This window comes from Passer domesticus, chromosome 1 (genome assembly GCF_036417665.1).
Source record: "Passer domesticus isolate bPasDom1 chromosome 1, bPasDom1.hap1, whole genome shotgun sequence".
Classification (NCBI taxonomy): domain Eukaryota; kingdom Metazoa; phylum Chordata; class Aves; order Passeriformes; family Passeridae; genus Passer; species Passer domesticus.
Window position 1 is genome coordinate 83,714,212 of NC_087474.1, and position 16,603 is coordinate 83,730,814.

The 16,603-nt window shown below is 38.7% G+C and overlaps 1 long non-coding RNA gene across 2 annotated transcripts; it reads right to left on the reverse strand.

The window, feature by feature from the left end:
- Positions 1-1,430: 1,430 nt before the first annotated feature.
- LOC135304798 (uncharacterized) lies at positions 1,431-8,246 on the reverse strand. 2 transcript variants are annotated; one of them, XR_010366037.1, is made up of 3 exons: positions 8,182-8,246; positions 5,229-6,011; positions 1,431-5,144 (listed from the first exon to the last, which is right to left on the reverse strand). It is a non-coding gene; the product is annotated as an uncharacterized LOC135304798 (long non-coding RNA). The 2 variants fall into 2 exon arrangements; XR_010366034.1 differs by having other exon boundaries at positions 1,431-6,011.
- Between the last annotated feature and the right edge of the window lie 8,357 nt (positions 8,247-16,603).

Below are 16,603 nucleotides of genomic sequence, written 5' to 3' on the forward strand. Positions count from 1 at the left end.
CTAGAGGTTTTTTAAATATCCATTGTCTTGATTCTATCATGCTTATATATGCAGTTCAGTTTCTTTGCCTCTATTTGATCTTCCTGGAAGCAATGGTGTATGCAAGAGCACCTAGGCTTTGTACAAACAGAGACAGCTAAATGAGAAATAACAAAATAGGCACCATGTTGGCCTGAATCTGTTGGAAGATTCAAGCCAGGAAAAGAAAAAAAAAAAGAAAATTCTGAAAATACTGTAAAAGAGAAGGGTGACTAACTCGTGAGGGAACATTTTGCAAGAAGAGTGCATGTGTACCTAATGGCTGCAAGAAAACATGACATATTGTCTTAACAAAGTGTTAACTCCAAGAATTAAGAAACAGTTCTTCATGTAAAACTTGAAGAAAGAGGTAGGCATGGTAAAGTGAAATCAGGTAGCAATTGCTGTGAGAAAAATCATCACTGCAGCATGATTTTTGTAGTAGTCTCCAAAGGCATGTATTATGGGTTTCAAATAAAATATCTGAAAAACACTAAAAGAAACCCCCTATTTTCAGGAACCATACCTACTTTTGCAGCAATTAATAATCTAAAATATCTTCCAATTGTAACACATCATACCGTCACATATAGGCATACAAATACACCGGCACAAGTCAGGAGTAACAGAAAAATAATATCAGTAAATCCTTTTTGACAACTATAATATTCCATTATGTAAATCTGCCACCTAAATAAATCTATGAGGGTCAGACTGTTGTCTCTTTTTTGGTGGATGGTGAGGAAAAGTTGGTGTGAAAATCTAAATGAAGCTCTTATATACAGAGATTTTATATGTCTCCTCCTCTGCAATCTGGTCCTTCAATTGCAGGCTTTTAATCCTAGAATGTAGGAGGATGAAATTAAAGGCCTCACTAAAATGACTAAATTAACCTCCCAAGTTTAAGGGTACTTTTGAGGTCCATCATCTTTTGAACTCAATGGAACTTATCCAGATGTTGAATTGTGGATTCCAGGCAATGTATTTTTCCCAAATTTTGTGCTTATTCTCCTAAATATGTATTTAAATTTCAAGAGTAAGTTACCCTTTTTCCTCACCAAAACTTAAGGAAAAAAATTGGATGCTTTTATCTAAAGGCAGATGCTGTACTTCTGATATTCTTGCTGTTACTTATTTAGTAGCTTAATGTCAGGAATGTGCAGCCCCAACCACACCTGACACCTGTGGTGCAATGTTGCTGTAGTCACAAGAACTGAATCAGTTTATTCCACCTGGGGACTATGTTCTCTACTACCAAAATTATTTCTGGCAGTTCTGTATTAATATAAAACTTGGGAAGTTTATTTTTTTCCTTCTTCTTTTTTCTTTTCTTTTTTTTTTTTTTTTTTTTTTTTTTTTTTTGTGGGGGAGTAGCAAAATTATCACTGAAGGAATGCTGAAGAGAGCAAGACTCAGAGATAAAGCAATTTATTTTTCTTTTGTCTAACCTGCTTGGTTACAGAGCTCAGTATCCAAGGGTCAGATCAAATCATGCAACCTGTTGGGTAGGTTTACACAAGAGACAGTGCAGTCCACTATCTGCATTGTTTTTAAGCTGCTACTGACAAGTAGATTGCCATTTAAATTCAGGCAGCCAGCTGCTGCTACTGACTACTGTCATTAATACCACGGCTTTGAGCACTGTTTCGCTGTTGCAAATGTTTCTTAAATTAGCTTTTCTCTCTTCTGCTGTGCTCCTGTAAAAACAACACCAGTGGGTCTTACTGGGAGTTTTGAGAGCAACCAGCCTCCACGGCATTTATTAGTGGCAGGAAGCAGCAGAGTTTTGTGGGCTCCGACAGAGAAGTTAAATAGCTTCAAACATTTTCTATCAGCTTAACACAGTGTGCTCAATGGTGCAAGCACACACTTTGCTTCCTTTGCCTTAGAATCACCCTGGGACACCCACTCTGGAAGAAGATTTGAATGAGCTTGAAAATTCAAGATAGGCTTCATTGCCAATCTGTCAACAGATCCTAAAAATAATAAAAAAATAAAATAAAGTGACAACTCAGAAAAGGAAACTGCCTGGCACACTCCATGCCCTGTTTTGTCTCTTCTGACTGTCAACTATCAATATTTATATTCAGTAGGGTAAACCTGGCTAAATTAGAGACATAAGAGGGCACCACTGAAATCAAAATTCTGTCAAAACTCACAGTTGGTCTTGACTTTTGTTTCATTAAAAATTTAATTGGAACCAAACTGTGCAGTCACAAAGCTCATCAGTGCTTCCTGTTCGCAACACTAAAGAATCAGATGCTCAAATATAGCAAATTAGTGAAGAGCATGTTTACACTCTGCTCCCTTATTACTGAAAATGATTATTTGATAAACAAAGAGGCACAGCCAGGAAGAAGCCAGCATGTGTTGACAGAATTAGCAGGCCTTGGTGACTGCACCTACTGCCTCTGCGTGGATCAAGAATGGTACTTCAATGAGTAGTCTTGAAGATCTGATAAATAAAAGAGAGCATCCAGCTGCCTCTGCGCTCTATATTCACCTCAGGGCAGAAATGGTAGGGGACTCTGACTCCAGCAGCACTGGCAGTGCTGCTGTAAACCAGCAAGCTTTCTTACGAGCATAAAAGGGAAGCCTGTGTGCAATACACAGAAGGAGCTCAGGGGACAGTGCACCATTGCAGACAGGATCTTTACCGTGTTCACTGTGTGCTTCTCACATTGAGAGAATCACTCGCAGGTAGAGCAGATGTTCCCGTGTCGGAAGGCACATGATATCACCCTAACCTTCCCCTTTTAAAGCTTACCCAGTCCAGCCATTCTGTGCGGCTGTCCAGTGAAAATTGAACTGAAAACAATATGGGGTTTTTTTTAATTTCTGAGGCTTTAAAAGATCAGGCTTCGCCGTGGGAATAAAGGTATTGCTGAGAGTCAGACAAGCTTTTATATTGTTTAATTTCAAACAGCTTGCAGCTGGAAGAAAGAATAATAAAAATCTCTTAGGAAGGTAACAAATACCAAGAGTTCAAGAACAACAGGACAAATCTACATTTCTTTAAATGGCTCCTTAGCTGAGATCAGTACCTATATGAGAAATTGAAACTCCGGCAGGTAAAACTTAAACATACATGGCTAAATAAAATAAGGGAAGAATAAAAGTAATGTTATAGTCATCTGTGGAATTACTAACGAGGAATTTATTAGAACATGTATTTCAATATGAAAATGTTAATTTATAGGGATTAAAATTAATAACACCCCTGCTAGTTTTATTGCCAGTGGGATTGACGTGAAATTGTTTTACACTAAAAAATATACTTGAGGTACTTGGAAAGTCTTTTGTATTTGATTGAGAAGCCCTTAAATCTGCTTAATTGGGTCTGATGAATCACACAAGGAATAGATTTAAACTCAGAGATAGTGGGAAACAACTGCAATTTATGTGGTTTCTATTTCCTCTTAAATAGGATTCAAATTATTTTAGTAATCCCTGCCTGCAGTTTGCGCTTCAACTACCCCTGCATCAGAGCACTCACAGACTGCTTGCTGGGAAGCCCAGTCAGAGCCACAAGTGTCTCCTCCTGGCCGTTTGGCATAGATGTGTCCATACTGATGCGTTCTCAGGCTCCAGCTGTGTCCCCTTGCACTTATTGCTTGGTATGTGCAGGTGCTACTCTTCCACTCTCCTTTACCACTCTATAAGTCTTTGGGAAAGCCTGTATTTTTAGAATTTTTTAAATTTTTTTTAATTATTATTTTTTAATAATTAATTCATGTTAATTCTATTTCAATGGTTTCGTTAGGTCACCTCACACCCACCCACCCACCCAACTTTTAACAATGTTACAGCTTTTATGTTTTTCTGGTTTAGGAATCAGTGGTTTTATCGTCATTTAATTATTGATTACTTCAATAACACCTGCATTGGCAAGAGTGTTCTGTTACTCAATGCACTGGCTACAACACTATCTTTTACTTTTCTTTAGAGATTCCAGAACTATTATGAGAGAAATTGTCTGAGACTGGCCATACAGGATACTTCTCTAATAAAATAAATCATTTGACTGGAAATGCTTTTATCCCAATGAAAACAAGAGGTAACAAAACTGGGGAAGTATCATGTCTGTTTTCCTGCCATGAAGCAGCTTCAGTCTTACCCTCTTCATGTGTTTCACAGCCCATCATTGGGGTGTATGTGCAGCTGTGTGTGGGTGTATGTGTGGGTGTATGAAATATATTCTAAAAGATGGTCTAGAAGCATGTCTAGGCTGCACATTACTGTGTGCAGTAATTCAGTAATTAAACAATTACTGCAATATTTTACTGCACAATGTGCAGTAATTTAGCCTTTGAATCAACAAAAATTCTTGGACTTGCATAACAAACCTGAAGGTCTGTCTTCTAATGGTACTGTACACCTAAAGCCTTATGCAGCCAGGCTCTTGGCCAAAGTGTTTCACACTCAGCTCATGTCTATGTATCTATGATGTTATTGCTGCTCGAGGTAAAGTGAACAAAAATAAATTGCAGAGTACATAGTTGAAAGCAAATATGGTCGTGTAACACCTTTATATTCTCCTACTTCATAAATAGATGAAAGTTGTGTGCATTGGGCCGAGGTGCCCCGTTGGTGGCGGCAGGGCCGGGGCTGTGCCGGCGCTGCCCGGGCCGGCCCCAGCGCAGGGCACGGCTGAGCCCCTCAGCCCCGGGGAAAGCCTGGCCAAGGGAGGGCAAAACGCTGCCCGGCAGCCAGGGCTGAGCCAGGGGAAGCGAGCGAGAAACAGCGCTGCGAGCCCCGAGGGGACAGCGGGAGCAGGGACGGGGCAGGAGAGGCCCGGCAGGGATGGCCCTGCGGCCTGGCACAGAGCCTGGTGGGGCAGCTTTTGACACCATCTCTCACAGGATCTTTCTGGACACGATGGCCGGCACACAGCTGGATAAACACGTCATGTGATGGGTGAACATCTGGCTTACAGATCGGAAACAAAGGGTTATAAGGAATGGGGTGACATCTGCTGGCAACCTGACAATAGTGGGATTCCACTAGTGGGGCTCCATCCTCAGCCCTGTGCTCTCCAACATATTCATAAATTATTTGGATGCAGAACTCAAGGGATTCTGGGCAAGTTCGCAGATGATACAAAACTGGGAGGAGCTGTTGACTCCCTGCAGAGAGATCATGACAAATCAGAGGGCTGGGCAATTGATAGCCCTATGAAGTTTAACAAGAATAAGTGCAGGATTCTGCACCTGATGTGGGACAATCCTGGATGTACAGACAGACTGGGCAATGAGAGGCTGGAAAGCAGTGCCATCGAAAGGGACCTGGGGATCCTGGTCGATGGCAAGTTGAACATGAACCAGCAGTGCCCTGGCAGCCAGGAGGGCCAACCATGTCCAGGGGGAATCAGGCACAGCATCACCAGCTGGGCAAGGGAGTGGATTGTCCTGCTCTGATCTGCTCTGGGGCAGCCTCAGCTGGAGTGCTGGGAGCACTTTTGGGTGCCAGAATATAAGAAAGGTATTAAGCTCCTAGGGAGCGTCCAAAGGAGGGCAATGAGGATGTTAAAGAACCTTGAAGAGAATCTGTTTGCAGAGTGGCTGTGGCTGAGGTCACTTGTTGTGTTGAGCCTGGAGGAGTCTGCAACCTCCTCGTGAGGGGAATTGGAGGGGCGGGCAGACACTGTTCTCTTCTCTGTGATCACCAATGACAGGATGTGAGGCAATGGCCTGAGTTTGTGTCAGGGGAGGTTTAACCTGGATTTCAGAAAAAGATTCCTTACCCAGAGTGTGTTTGGGCACTGGAACAGGCTCTCCAGGAAAGTTGGTCACAGCACCAACCCTGACAGAGTTCAAGAAGTGTTTACAAAGTTCTCTCAGTCCCATGGTGTGATTCTTGGGGATGGTGCTAGGCAGGGCCAGGAGTCGGACTCAATAATCCTTGTGGGCCCCTTCCAACTCAGCACACTCCATGATCCTGTGATTTTTTGGTCTCAGCCCATGAAGGTTTCCATGTTATTTTTTTCCCATGTCCTGTTGGGAACAAGTAAGAGCAGCTGAATCAGTGTGTGGCAGTCAGTCAAGGTCCACCCATAACTTTAACTCAAGAAAATTAAGTCTAAACATTTATTTTGCATACTTCACTTAAAAAAAAAAACCAAAAAAAACAAAAAAAAAACCAAAAAAAAAACCCCCCAAAAAAAACCCCCCAAAACAAAACCCCAAAACAACAAAAAACCAAACAACCAACCAAAAAGCACAAACAAGCAAAAAACCCTACCATTATTGAGAACTATGCAGCATACATAATCTTGAGGTGGTGTCAGCTAAATTCAGATTTTGCAAAGATGAGAATGTTTTTAATTTTTTTCTTATTAAGTGGCATATTATTTTTTTGAAATCATTCTTCTTTGAAGAACTGATTCCTTGCCTGTCTTTTCAAATCTCTTTAAACAGAAGTAAGATGGAGTTAATCTGCCTCACTCCACTGTGAGAATATCCAAGTGTTATAAATTAAGGAATTCCAAAGCTTAGCATATCTAGAATTTGGGTGCCTTAAAGGAAAGCTTAATCACTATTGATATATGAATGAAAGCTCTAAATTATCCCCTCACAGACTTTATCCAATTAGGTGAGCTATCATCACATGAGAACAACATTTTTTTGGAAATACTATGGTGCTAAACTCATAAAGTTATAATTTTACAGGCTTTTTTTAACTTTCCACTCAGAAAACGGCATTAAATCCAAGTTTACAGGGTTCACTTATTTCGATACAGTTTTGTAATGATCATACTCCTTGAATAACGGATGTTTTATTGCCATTTCAAATGAAAGGGGAATTGTTCTCTGTTTTCCTTAATTGCATTGCTATAGCAGAAACCTGGTTTACTATTCTTTTATGCCCATCAGCTTAATAGAATATTAAATAGTTATTGACTTTGGAATAGGTGAACCATCATGATTTATTGAGCTGAGAGGTAAATATTCATCAAGCAACTCCACTTAAGCTTCTGCTTGTGCTCTTCATTTACAGAAAATGTAGGTGGTAAAAAAAGGCTTGTGAAATGTGAAAATAACTACATCATTAAAGCCCAATTACAAACTGATCTAAAGAGGATCTGAAGAACAGCAATTTATAAGTCAACACAAAAAAATATTTAAAAATAATAATAAAAAAGCACAAAACATTTTATTTCCATCTTTGCTATCTCTGATCATGTACTTGTAATTCCTGACAGGCTTAAGGATTATAAGGAAAATGGTGAAAATCCTCCTAAAACATCAAGATAGTGTTTAATGTCATTAAGCTGAAGCAATGAATTACTGCAAAGTTGACATCATAGACTTTGCAGTTTTGTTGGTTGGCATTTTTTTATCGCCCCTAATTCATTAAATGAGAAACTGCCAACATTTGTTTCTGTTTTACAACTCCATGAAAGTACAGAAATGATATATCACACTGTATTTTCCTCCTCCCTATGTATGTGTTCAGATAAGAACGGTGATATTGGAGAGTTTGGAAGCAAGAGAGGTAATTGTCTACTAATTTAGATTTAAACTAAAACTGGAACATTATTGCAACCATCACCATTACTGATTACAGAGAATGATCTGTCAACACAGAGCTAATGTTAAGTGTGATTTGAACTGAAAGAGACTGATTCAAGTCTTGCCATAAATCCTTTACATAATTATAATCTTAATGAAAGGATGAGTGTAAAGGAAACAATATTAGTCACTTACAAGAAATTTGTGACTCATTTTGCTGCTTATCATGCTGTTACAGAAATGCAGAAAGTAATTTAACCTATATGAAAAAAACACCCAAATAAACAAACAAAATCTAAGAAATTAAGTATGGTAGGAGACTTCCATTGGCTATACCAGAGGTCAGGTATTCCCCAGTCTATGTCCTGGTCCTGCAAATGTGTGATATGCAGTGACCAACTGTTATGCTACAGTGCCCTGTTATGGGAAGGTCACTTGATTCACTCTGGGTAGTGCATTACAGAAACGACAAAATTATCAGAAATTCTCAATAAATAAGATTTACTTTTAAACTTTAGAATAATAAGGTAGAATAAATTGCATGACAAATTTTAAAACAACATCCAGGCAAAGTAAGGGACTTCATAAACTTTAACTAAGCATGCTTAAACTTAGTCAACTTTAATTTATCCAGACACAACAAAGCACTTACTAAGGCATTGACTGGAATTTTTTAGTCCGGCTTAAAATATACTTTGAGAAGAAGTTAGGAGAAGAAAGAGAGAAAGAAAGAGAAAAAGATGAAGGGAAGGGAAGGGAAGGGAAGGGAAGGGAAGGGAAGGGAAGGGAAGGGAAGGGAAGGGAAGGGAAGGGAAGGGAAGGGAAGGGAAGGGAAGGGAAGGGAAGGGAAGGGAAGGGAAGGGAAGGGAAGGGAAGGGAAGGGAAGGGAAGGGAAGGGAAGGGAAGGGAAGGGAAGGGAAGGGAAGGGAAGGGAAGGGAAGGGAAGGGAAGGGAAGGGAAGGGAAGGGAAGGGAAGGGAAGGGAAGGGAAGGGAAGGGAAGGGAAGGGAAGGGAAGGGAAGGGAAGGGAAGGGAAGGGAAGGGAAGGGAAGGGAAGGGAAGGGAAGGGAAGGGAAGGGAAGGGAAGGGAAGGGAAGGGAAGGGAAGGGAAGGGAAGGGAAGGGAAGGGAAGGGAAGGGAAGGGAAGGGAAGGGAAGGGAAGGGAAGGGAAGGGAAGGGAAGGGAAGGGAAGGGAAGGGAAGGGAAGGGAAGGGAAGGGAAGGGAAGGGAAGGGAAGGGAAGGGAAGGGAAGGGAAGGGAAGGGAAGGGAAGGGAAGGGAAGGGAAGGGAAGGGAAGGGAAGGGAAGGGAAGGGAAGGGAAGGAAGGAAGGAAGGAAGGAAGGAAGGAAGGAAGGAAGGAAGGAAGGAAGGAAGGAAGGAAGGAAGGAAGGAAGGAAGGAAGGAAGGAAGGAAGGAAGGAAGGAAGGAAGGAAGGAAGGAAGGAAGGATAACAGTAGAAAGACAGCACCACCTATGGATCCAAGTACAAGACTCAATTGCTGCAATTTAGATATTAATTGGTTGAAGTGATGGTTGCAGTCTTGATCTGTTGTGGGTGGGGGAACCCACAAAATGCAAAGCTGAGTGTGTTAATATGTGTTTAGGTTAACACGGGAACATGCAGGGGATGTTGCAGCACTGTGGATCCTGTGCAGTCCTCTGAGGTGGAAGGCCTCAGAAAGAATTCTGGGGGGGCTTATGACCCCTTCAAAGACATGACACTCCCTCTCACATCACCTCAGTGGAGTTGAGCCAATTATGCCCCATCAGAAGGGATGAGCACTTTCAGGCCTGTGCGTGAATGTTCCAAATATATCCCCTGGGGTTGGGGGAGTTTTACAACAGAGCCAGTTGGGTAAGGGAGAGCACGGGGATTATGGAAAGTACTATCTCACCTCCACAGTGTCAGCTTCTCATCATCCTCCTCCCTTGTTTGGCTCAAACCCCATCTTGTTCCTAAACAAAGGTTGATTTGTCATGGTCATCCTCTGGTGATCACCCCCTCTGCATCTGGTCTGCTCACTTGCACACTGTCAGCAAAGCACCTGCTGTTTTTACAAATGGCTGATTGAGTTATTAAACATTATCATCACAGTCTCACAGCCACACAATAGCTTACTTCTTGCCTGTGCACAATTTTTACTCTAAAAGTTGGGAGCTGCAGTTAACACAGTTCCAAAATAAAGTTGAAACCAGTCCAGGTGCTCAGAGGTACTCTTGAGTCCTTTTCTGAAGCAGGCAGTGTTTTCTCAGGTCAGAATATTTTTTTACCTCATGAGGGAGTGGCAGCTACTGTTCCTTGTACCATGAGGCTCATCACATCTGTGAACACACTTTGCCAGTGCACAGTGTCACAGACTGTGAGCTTCAAATCAGGTAAATCACCTACTGTGTTTTTTGCTGTTGAAATTTCGTTGAATCACAACTTTGATTATTTCAAGCAGAAGAAAACACAAGCATGTATTCATTATTATATTTCCTCTGACACTTCATTTTAATTATCTGATTCTGCATGATTCATTAAATGTGAAGAAATGTTGTTGATATTCCTGTGGCAGTAATGACTTTATGGGACATTAATGCTAGAGTGTAATGCAACTCCTGGTACAGAAAATGTATATGTCAAGGGCTTATATAATGAAATTGTTTCATTTTTGATGCAATAATAACACATTTTAAATGCACTTATAATGTGTAGTTTCATAATATAATAATTTAATAGTGTTTGTGCAAATGCTCTTTACCATGCTTAGAGGTTCATGCATACCAAGTGAAAAATCTTGCTTTAATGAGAAAAAAAAAAACATTTGTGGAAGATTTTTGAGCTAGACAATTACAGAGGTGTACATCCTGTCCAAAGACCAGGTTGTTTTCTTTCCACAAAAGAGAAAGACAGGAAGTCAGATTTTTAGAGTATTTTATTTGAAGATGTAATTAAGTGACTAACCCTTTCCTTTTGTACTTCAAGGAATGATTTCCACTCCCTGTTGCTACAAAGTTTTAGGCCAGTGCACAGTTTTTTGTCTCTGACGTAGAGGGGAAAAATAACTCCAACAACAGAAAAAAAGAAGGAAAAAACCCGACAACAACAAAGAAAAAACAAGCAAACCTCCCTCAATGGGGAATCCTGACATTTTGTGCTACCCTGGCCACTGTACCCACACAAGCCTTCTGTTAGCGCTCATGGGAATCTAGTCACACACAGGGAATATATTGAAAAGCTTTCTGAAAGAGACACTGCTCAGGCATTATTAGCTACACCTGCTCAAAAACTTCACAGGAGTCATTGAACTTTAGTACCAGCCAGTTCTACTTTCCCTGAACCTGCCATTCTCAGCTACTGCAGGATAAATTAATTTATTTACATAAATAAGGAGGATAATAGTTAGCTAAATACAAGAACAAATAACTCCTCTTGTATTCCTTTGCTGCAGCTCTAATGCTGCTGCAAAATATTAAGATGAGTTATCTGTCCCCTGCTGACATCCATATTCTCAGGCTTTATTGAAAGAAATCTGTAAATGTGTGATTCTTCTACTGATCCATTGCAGCAGTTTTATTATATGACAGACACCTCTCCACCGCTAGGTCATACTACGGGCTGTGAAGGGACATCCAGGCATTTATAACTTGTGATTTCCACATGATTAAATAAATAACACCTCTAGGTCAAGTACAAAGCACCATTAAATAGTGGAATTGAGAAGAAGCCTTTCAGTGGAATTCTGCTAAATTTAATACAGTGTAAAAGAAATTGTCCTTACTCCCCCTCAAGTCACAGAGAATAGACCATTTGCATATAAATTTCACTGCTGCAGCTTTTGCATAAAGACAAAAATGCACCATTTCAAAGCTAGTTCAAAATTTACAGTGTGGAAGCCTCAAGAAGCTGGTTTTACATGTAATTATATTGGATGTGGTATTTTGTCTTGGGTAGTATGAAATGGAAAATTGTATATCTCTTAATTTACTATGATTTTTGTGACCAACACAGATTTTTATTTTTTTTTGTAAAATTCTCCTGTTTGTTTTTGTTATAATCAAAATAATGCCAGTTGTAGCACTCTTAACATGGCAGCCTCTTTTGCATCTCCTCAATGATAACTGCTCTACTAACTTTTACACATTTAATGATCAAACTTTTTTTTTGATGTGTCTTAATTTAGCATGATTCAAAATATGATATTTATAAATTATAAGATAAAAAATCAAAAACACAAAGCAGTGCTAGCTGCTGCAAAAATTACATTGTAAACTTTGTGAAAAATTTGCAAGAACAGAGACTGAACAGGAGAAATGTTGCAGATTACATGGCACATGAAAAAAACCTCCAACTTTATTTAACCTATTTACCTTGGATCTGATTGTTTTCAAAGTCTGGGGTTTTTTTCCAAAAATAAGTATGCTTTTTAAGTTGCTGTATTCATATTTTACTAGAAATGTTACCTTTTGTTGTTGTTACAAATAACATATGGAAGATGTACTTGCAGCCTGTTTTTTTCAAAATTATGGTGACTAAGACAAAATCAAGCACCTTAATAGGTGTAAGGATACATAATTATTAGATATGTACTTCCTAAATAGTAAAATTTAATAGTAAATTTAATTAGTTTTAAAATTTCATCCCGCACTTTGAAACTGAGTGGGCACATTTTTCAGAAGATATCATCACTATGCTTTCCTAGATAAGCCAGATATTTTAAGGACAAGTCTTTAACAACTTACAAGAACTGGTAGGTCTTAAGGTTTCCACAGAATGATTTTAAGATTCATGTTGCTCTTTTCATTGTATCTGTACATGTTACTACATATAGACCAAATAATGCTTTTTTTATCCTTAGCATTTTCTCTTTCTGGCCAAAGCTGAGAATAAGTCGGGAAAAAGAAATTCGTGTTTATTAAAGTTTATGATGGTGGTACATGTTCTCCTTAATTAGAGTCTGGATTGGCTGGCATACTTCTTTGCCTTCAGTTTTGTAGTATCTGAATTTTTTTAATTACACCAGCTGTGTCAGGATACTGCCTGCTCTATAAGCACAGGTAAAAAAGTTGGAAATTCTGATCTCATTGTCTTTCAGATCTTTTATTTTTAAAGATTCTGGATTGGTTCTTCAGTTTTACGTTTGTCAAATTCTTCCCTTTTTGGGGGCTCATTTATGGTTTGTTGTTTTTTGGCTTTTTTTCCCTTTTTTTTTTTTTCAGTGGTGGTGTTGTTTCTGAGGAGTCATAGAATGATTTGGATTGGAAGGGACCTTAAAGATCATATAGTTCCAGCCCCCCTTGGACCTTACACATTTCACTGGTCCACGTTGCTCAGGGCTTGAACACTTCCAGGGATGGGCCATGCACAGCTTCTCTGGACAACCTGCTCCAGTGCTTCACCATCCTTAGAGAAAATAATTTTTTGTAATATCTAATCTAAACCTATCCTCTTTCAGACTCATTTCCCCATGCCCCGTCACTACATGCCCTTATGAAAAGTCCCTGTCCATCTTTCCCATAGGTTTCCTTCAGGTACTGGAAGACTGCTATAAGGTGTCTACAGAGCCTTTTCTTGTCCAGTCTGTATAACTCCAGTTCTTTTAGCCTGTCTTCATAGAAGAGGTGCTTGAGCCCTCTGATCGTCTTCCTGACTCTCCTTCCTCCTCCTCCTCCATTTTTTGTATAATCTCAAATACTTGCTCTTATTGCTATCATACAGTTTCCCAGTTTAGTTATCTTTGTAAGACGTAGTAGTTGAAAACTTGTGATAGGTTCTGAAGATTTTCAGGGGTACTGTTGGAAATAAAGCTGTCATCTGAAAGTCTTCCTTTTTGACCCACACTTGCTACTCATAGGTACAGATGCACCTGTGAGAACCTGAACAGTTTTCTTACATATTTTCAAAAGGCTTCCTCTGCAGTGATGTTTTCAGCTGTCCAGTTCATACCTGCAAGGTTGTTTTTTTTTCCTGCAGCCAAAAATTCTGCTACCAGTCTGTTTATGTTCCCATGGCATAAGATCAATCTCTTCCTTTTACCACTGCTTTCAAACATGTTATGACAAATTCTTTCATGTGTTAGGGAATTGTTGCCATTAATATGCCCCTTTTAAACTTTTATATTTTCTTTGTTTTCACTTTAAAAAATCTAAAGAACAATACTTCATCTGTCCTTACATAACTCAACCATTTGCTAGTCCCGTGACTGAAAAATAAAGTTGTTTTCAGTATTCAGTTTTTGTCCTTCTTCAGTACTCTTTTTTCTTTTTTCTTTTTTTTTTTCCTTTTTTCTTTTTTTTTGTTTTCTTTTTTCCTTTTAATTACCCAGCCCAGAGAATACTCTGGTTCTAAGAGTCTCACTGCTGCTGTGGAAAAATGAGTAGCTGCATTTCCTTCATGTAGATTGGGCTTCTTATTGTATGTTTTGTATTGAAGAGTTTATTAAGTGAGTGGCTCTTAAATAGTCAGACAAATCCTGAGGCAGTGTTTGGTGAGAAAACCTGCTGCTTTTTAGAAGAGGTTGAAAACCTAAGGGACATAGCAACCCTAATTAAAGCTCAGGAGAATTCTGAAGCCGGGAAGACACGGAGCAGCAATAAAAACTACTGAAGTTTGTGGTCATAAAGTCTAACATTAACTATTTCAATCTGAAGTGAAGCATAAAATGAGAAATGTCAATGCCTGATTTTAACAATGCCTGATTCTCAGGAGAGAACTGAAAGAGAAGACATCTAGATGCCTAAGAAATCTCTCTTGTATGGCAGTGACTCTTCATTTTTTTGGTGCTATTTATAAATTACAAAGCTCAAGCTTTGTAACTCTTCAGAGAACTTCAGTTTAACTGCTTAAAAGAGATGATAAATCAAATTGTGAAACAGTTTTTTAAGTAACATAGTGCCAAGAATAAGTACATAAATCAGTTGTTCAGAAGTCATATTCAGATACCCCAAGGGTCAAGTCAGAGAGCCCAAAATGAGGCATTATTGACAGATCAGATGTGCAGAATAGTTTTATTATACCACACCCCAGATTCGAATTTCTGGCACAGTACTTTTTACGAATATAGCTCCAGGGGAGTTTAAGAATGGCTGGTAGGGTGCCATGTGTATAGCAGCTGACAAATACTTCCTCTGCAGCAGTGTATGATCAGCTAATAGGAGGTAAGTACCACCATATTCATCTCTAAACAGCCTTTAGGAAAAGAGCCCCAAACCAGAATTCTAATTACAGAAGAAAATTAAATAGGGATATGTGAAGTAAGCTGTCATGGACTAGATAATCTCTATTTTTCTGTGATTTTTTACTGAAATAGTACTGACTTGTTTACTGTCCAGTAGTGGTAGGTAGACATTACCTGTGGTTTTTTACATTATTGTAACATGTAGGTTGTTTTCTATGCCATTGATACACAAATCACATAAGATTTTTTCATCTGAATGAAAAGAGATGCTAGCCCGCATGCTATTTAATATTTATTTTATACAATCGTTTGTTAAATTATAAGCATATTTCTCAACATCACCTTTTTCCAGTTGATTGTAACATGCTAATGAGACTGTCATTCATTCAAAGTCAGTTTTTTTAGATGAAATAGCAGGAATCATACTGAGATGCTAAAATGAATACATTACAATAATTGAGCTTTCAATTTACTAAGAGCAAACAGCATGAGTGACGGGCAACAACTAGATAATCAGAAACTTTCTTTTGCTGCTTTATGCATTTGATTAGTTTTTTCACAGCTTTGCCACATTTTTTTTCACCCTGAACTGACTCATTTATTGACTTCTGCACTCCACTTTTTCACTATAGCTTCATGTCTTCGTTTTCCATGCTCCTTTTCTTTTCCTTCTTTTTACCTGCTTCCTGCCATTGAATTGTTTTAGATCATAACAAGGTTTATGAAAGCTATGTCATGAAGTCCCAAGCAAATAGTTGCTTAAATGTACATCCAGTCTGGTAATGTGTCTTTGACAAGCTTTTTCAAAAGGTGCCAAGAATTTTGGAAGCTAAAATTGTAAACTCACTGATATTTTGGTGTTGTAGACTCATATTTGTGACTCTTTTCCTGCCTTGTCTTCTTTCTAGAAGACAAGGAAGTCTCAAATAGCATATTGAGATGTCAAGTCATCCTGCATTGAGATGTCAAGTCATTAAGGGACAGTAGTAATAAAAAAGATAGAGATAAATTTGATTCTAAAGGTTTCCCAGAGTGAAACTTTAATAAAAGAAAAAAAAAATGCACCTGTGCATAAAAACACTATGCGTAATGATCGATATCTAATTATAATATTATTATGTCTTTCAAATGAATGTAGATAATTTTAGCATAAATACAATTAGAAGAGTAAATGTGGAGATGTTTTTAACATGTCCCAGTATGGTCATTGTTTTAGTATTATTTTTCCTGTAAATGGGCCTGCCTTTTGTGCCCCATTTACATGTGACAGGTGCATAGTTCTAATATTATAGTAATAAATGTTAAATTGCAACCAGAGGCAGAATTGTAATCTATTTGCTTTTGCATTTTCAAGCTATTGTCTCTCCATCTGTGATCATTATGTGTTTAACCCAATTTGTATCATTATCTACAATTTACATCCTATTATTTTAAAAGGAGTGAACTCTAGCCCTGGTAACAATATGAACAATCTGTGTTAAAGAGAGAAATGTACAGCATAGGCTGCTTTCTCTATTCCCTTAATTAGACTGAAAGGTCTGTGTTACTGACAACCTGTGACTAGGGATGCCAGATGATTTTCTACATTATTTGTGCTTCCTGATCCAGCAGATTAATAGAAGTCCTTAGGGAATTTTGAACCCCTTTTCCTTAGAGTTTTTATTTCCATACTCTAGTTTTAGCATGATTACAAGAGCAGTTAAGCACGATAGGAACTGCATAGGTTGGATAGAATTAGATGTAGTTTCTCCTCTTTACTGCCATAAAAATACACAGAAATAAAAGACAAAGTTCACTGAAAAGTAGATCAATAATTACACATGCAAACATACAGAATGGAATTTTTCTTGATCACATAAATGTTAACATGCTTGCATATTTCATCTCTTGTAGTTTCTTTCTCCCAAAGTGTTTT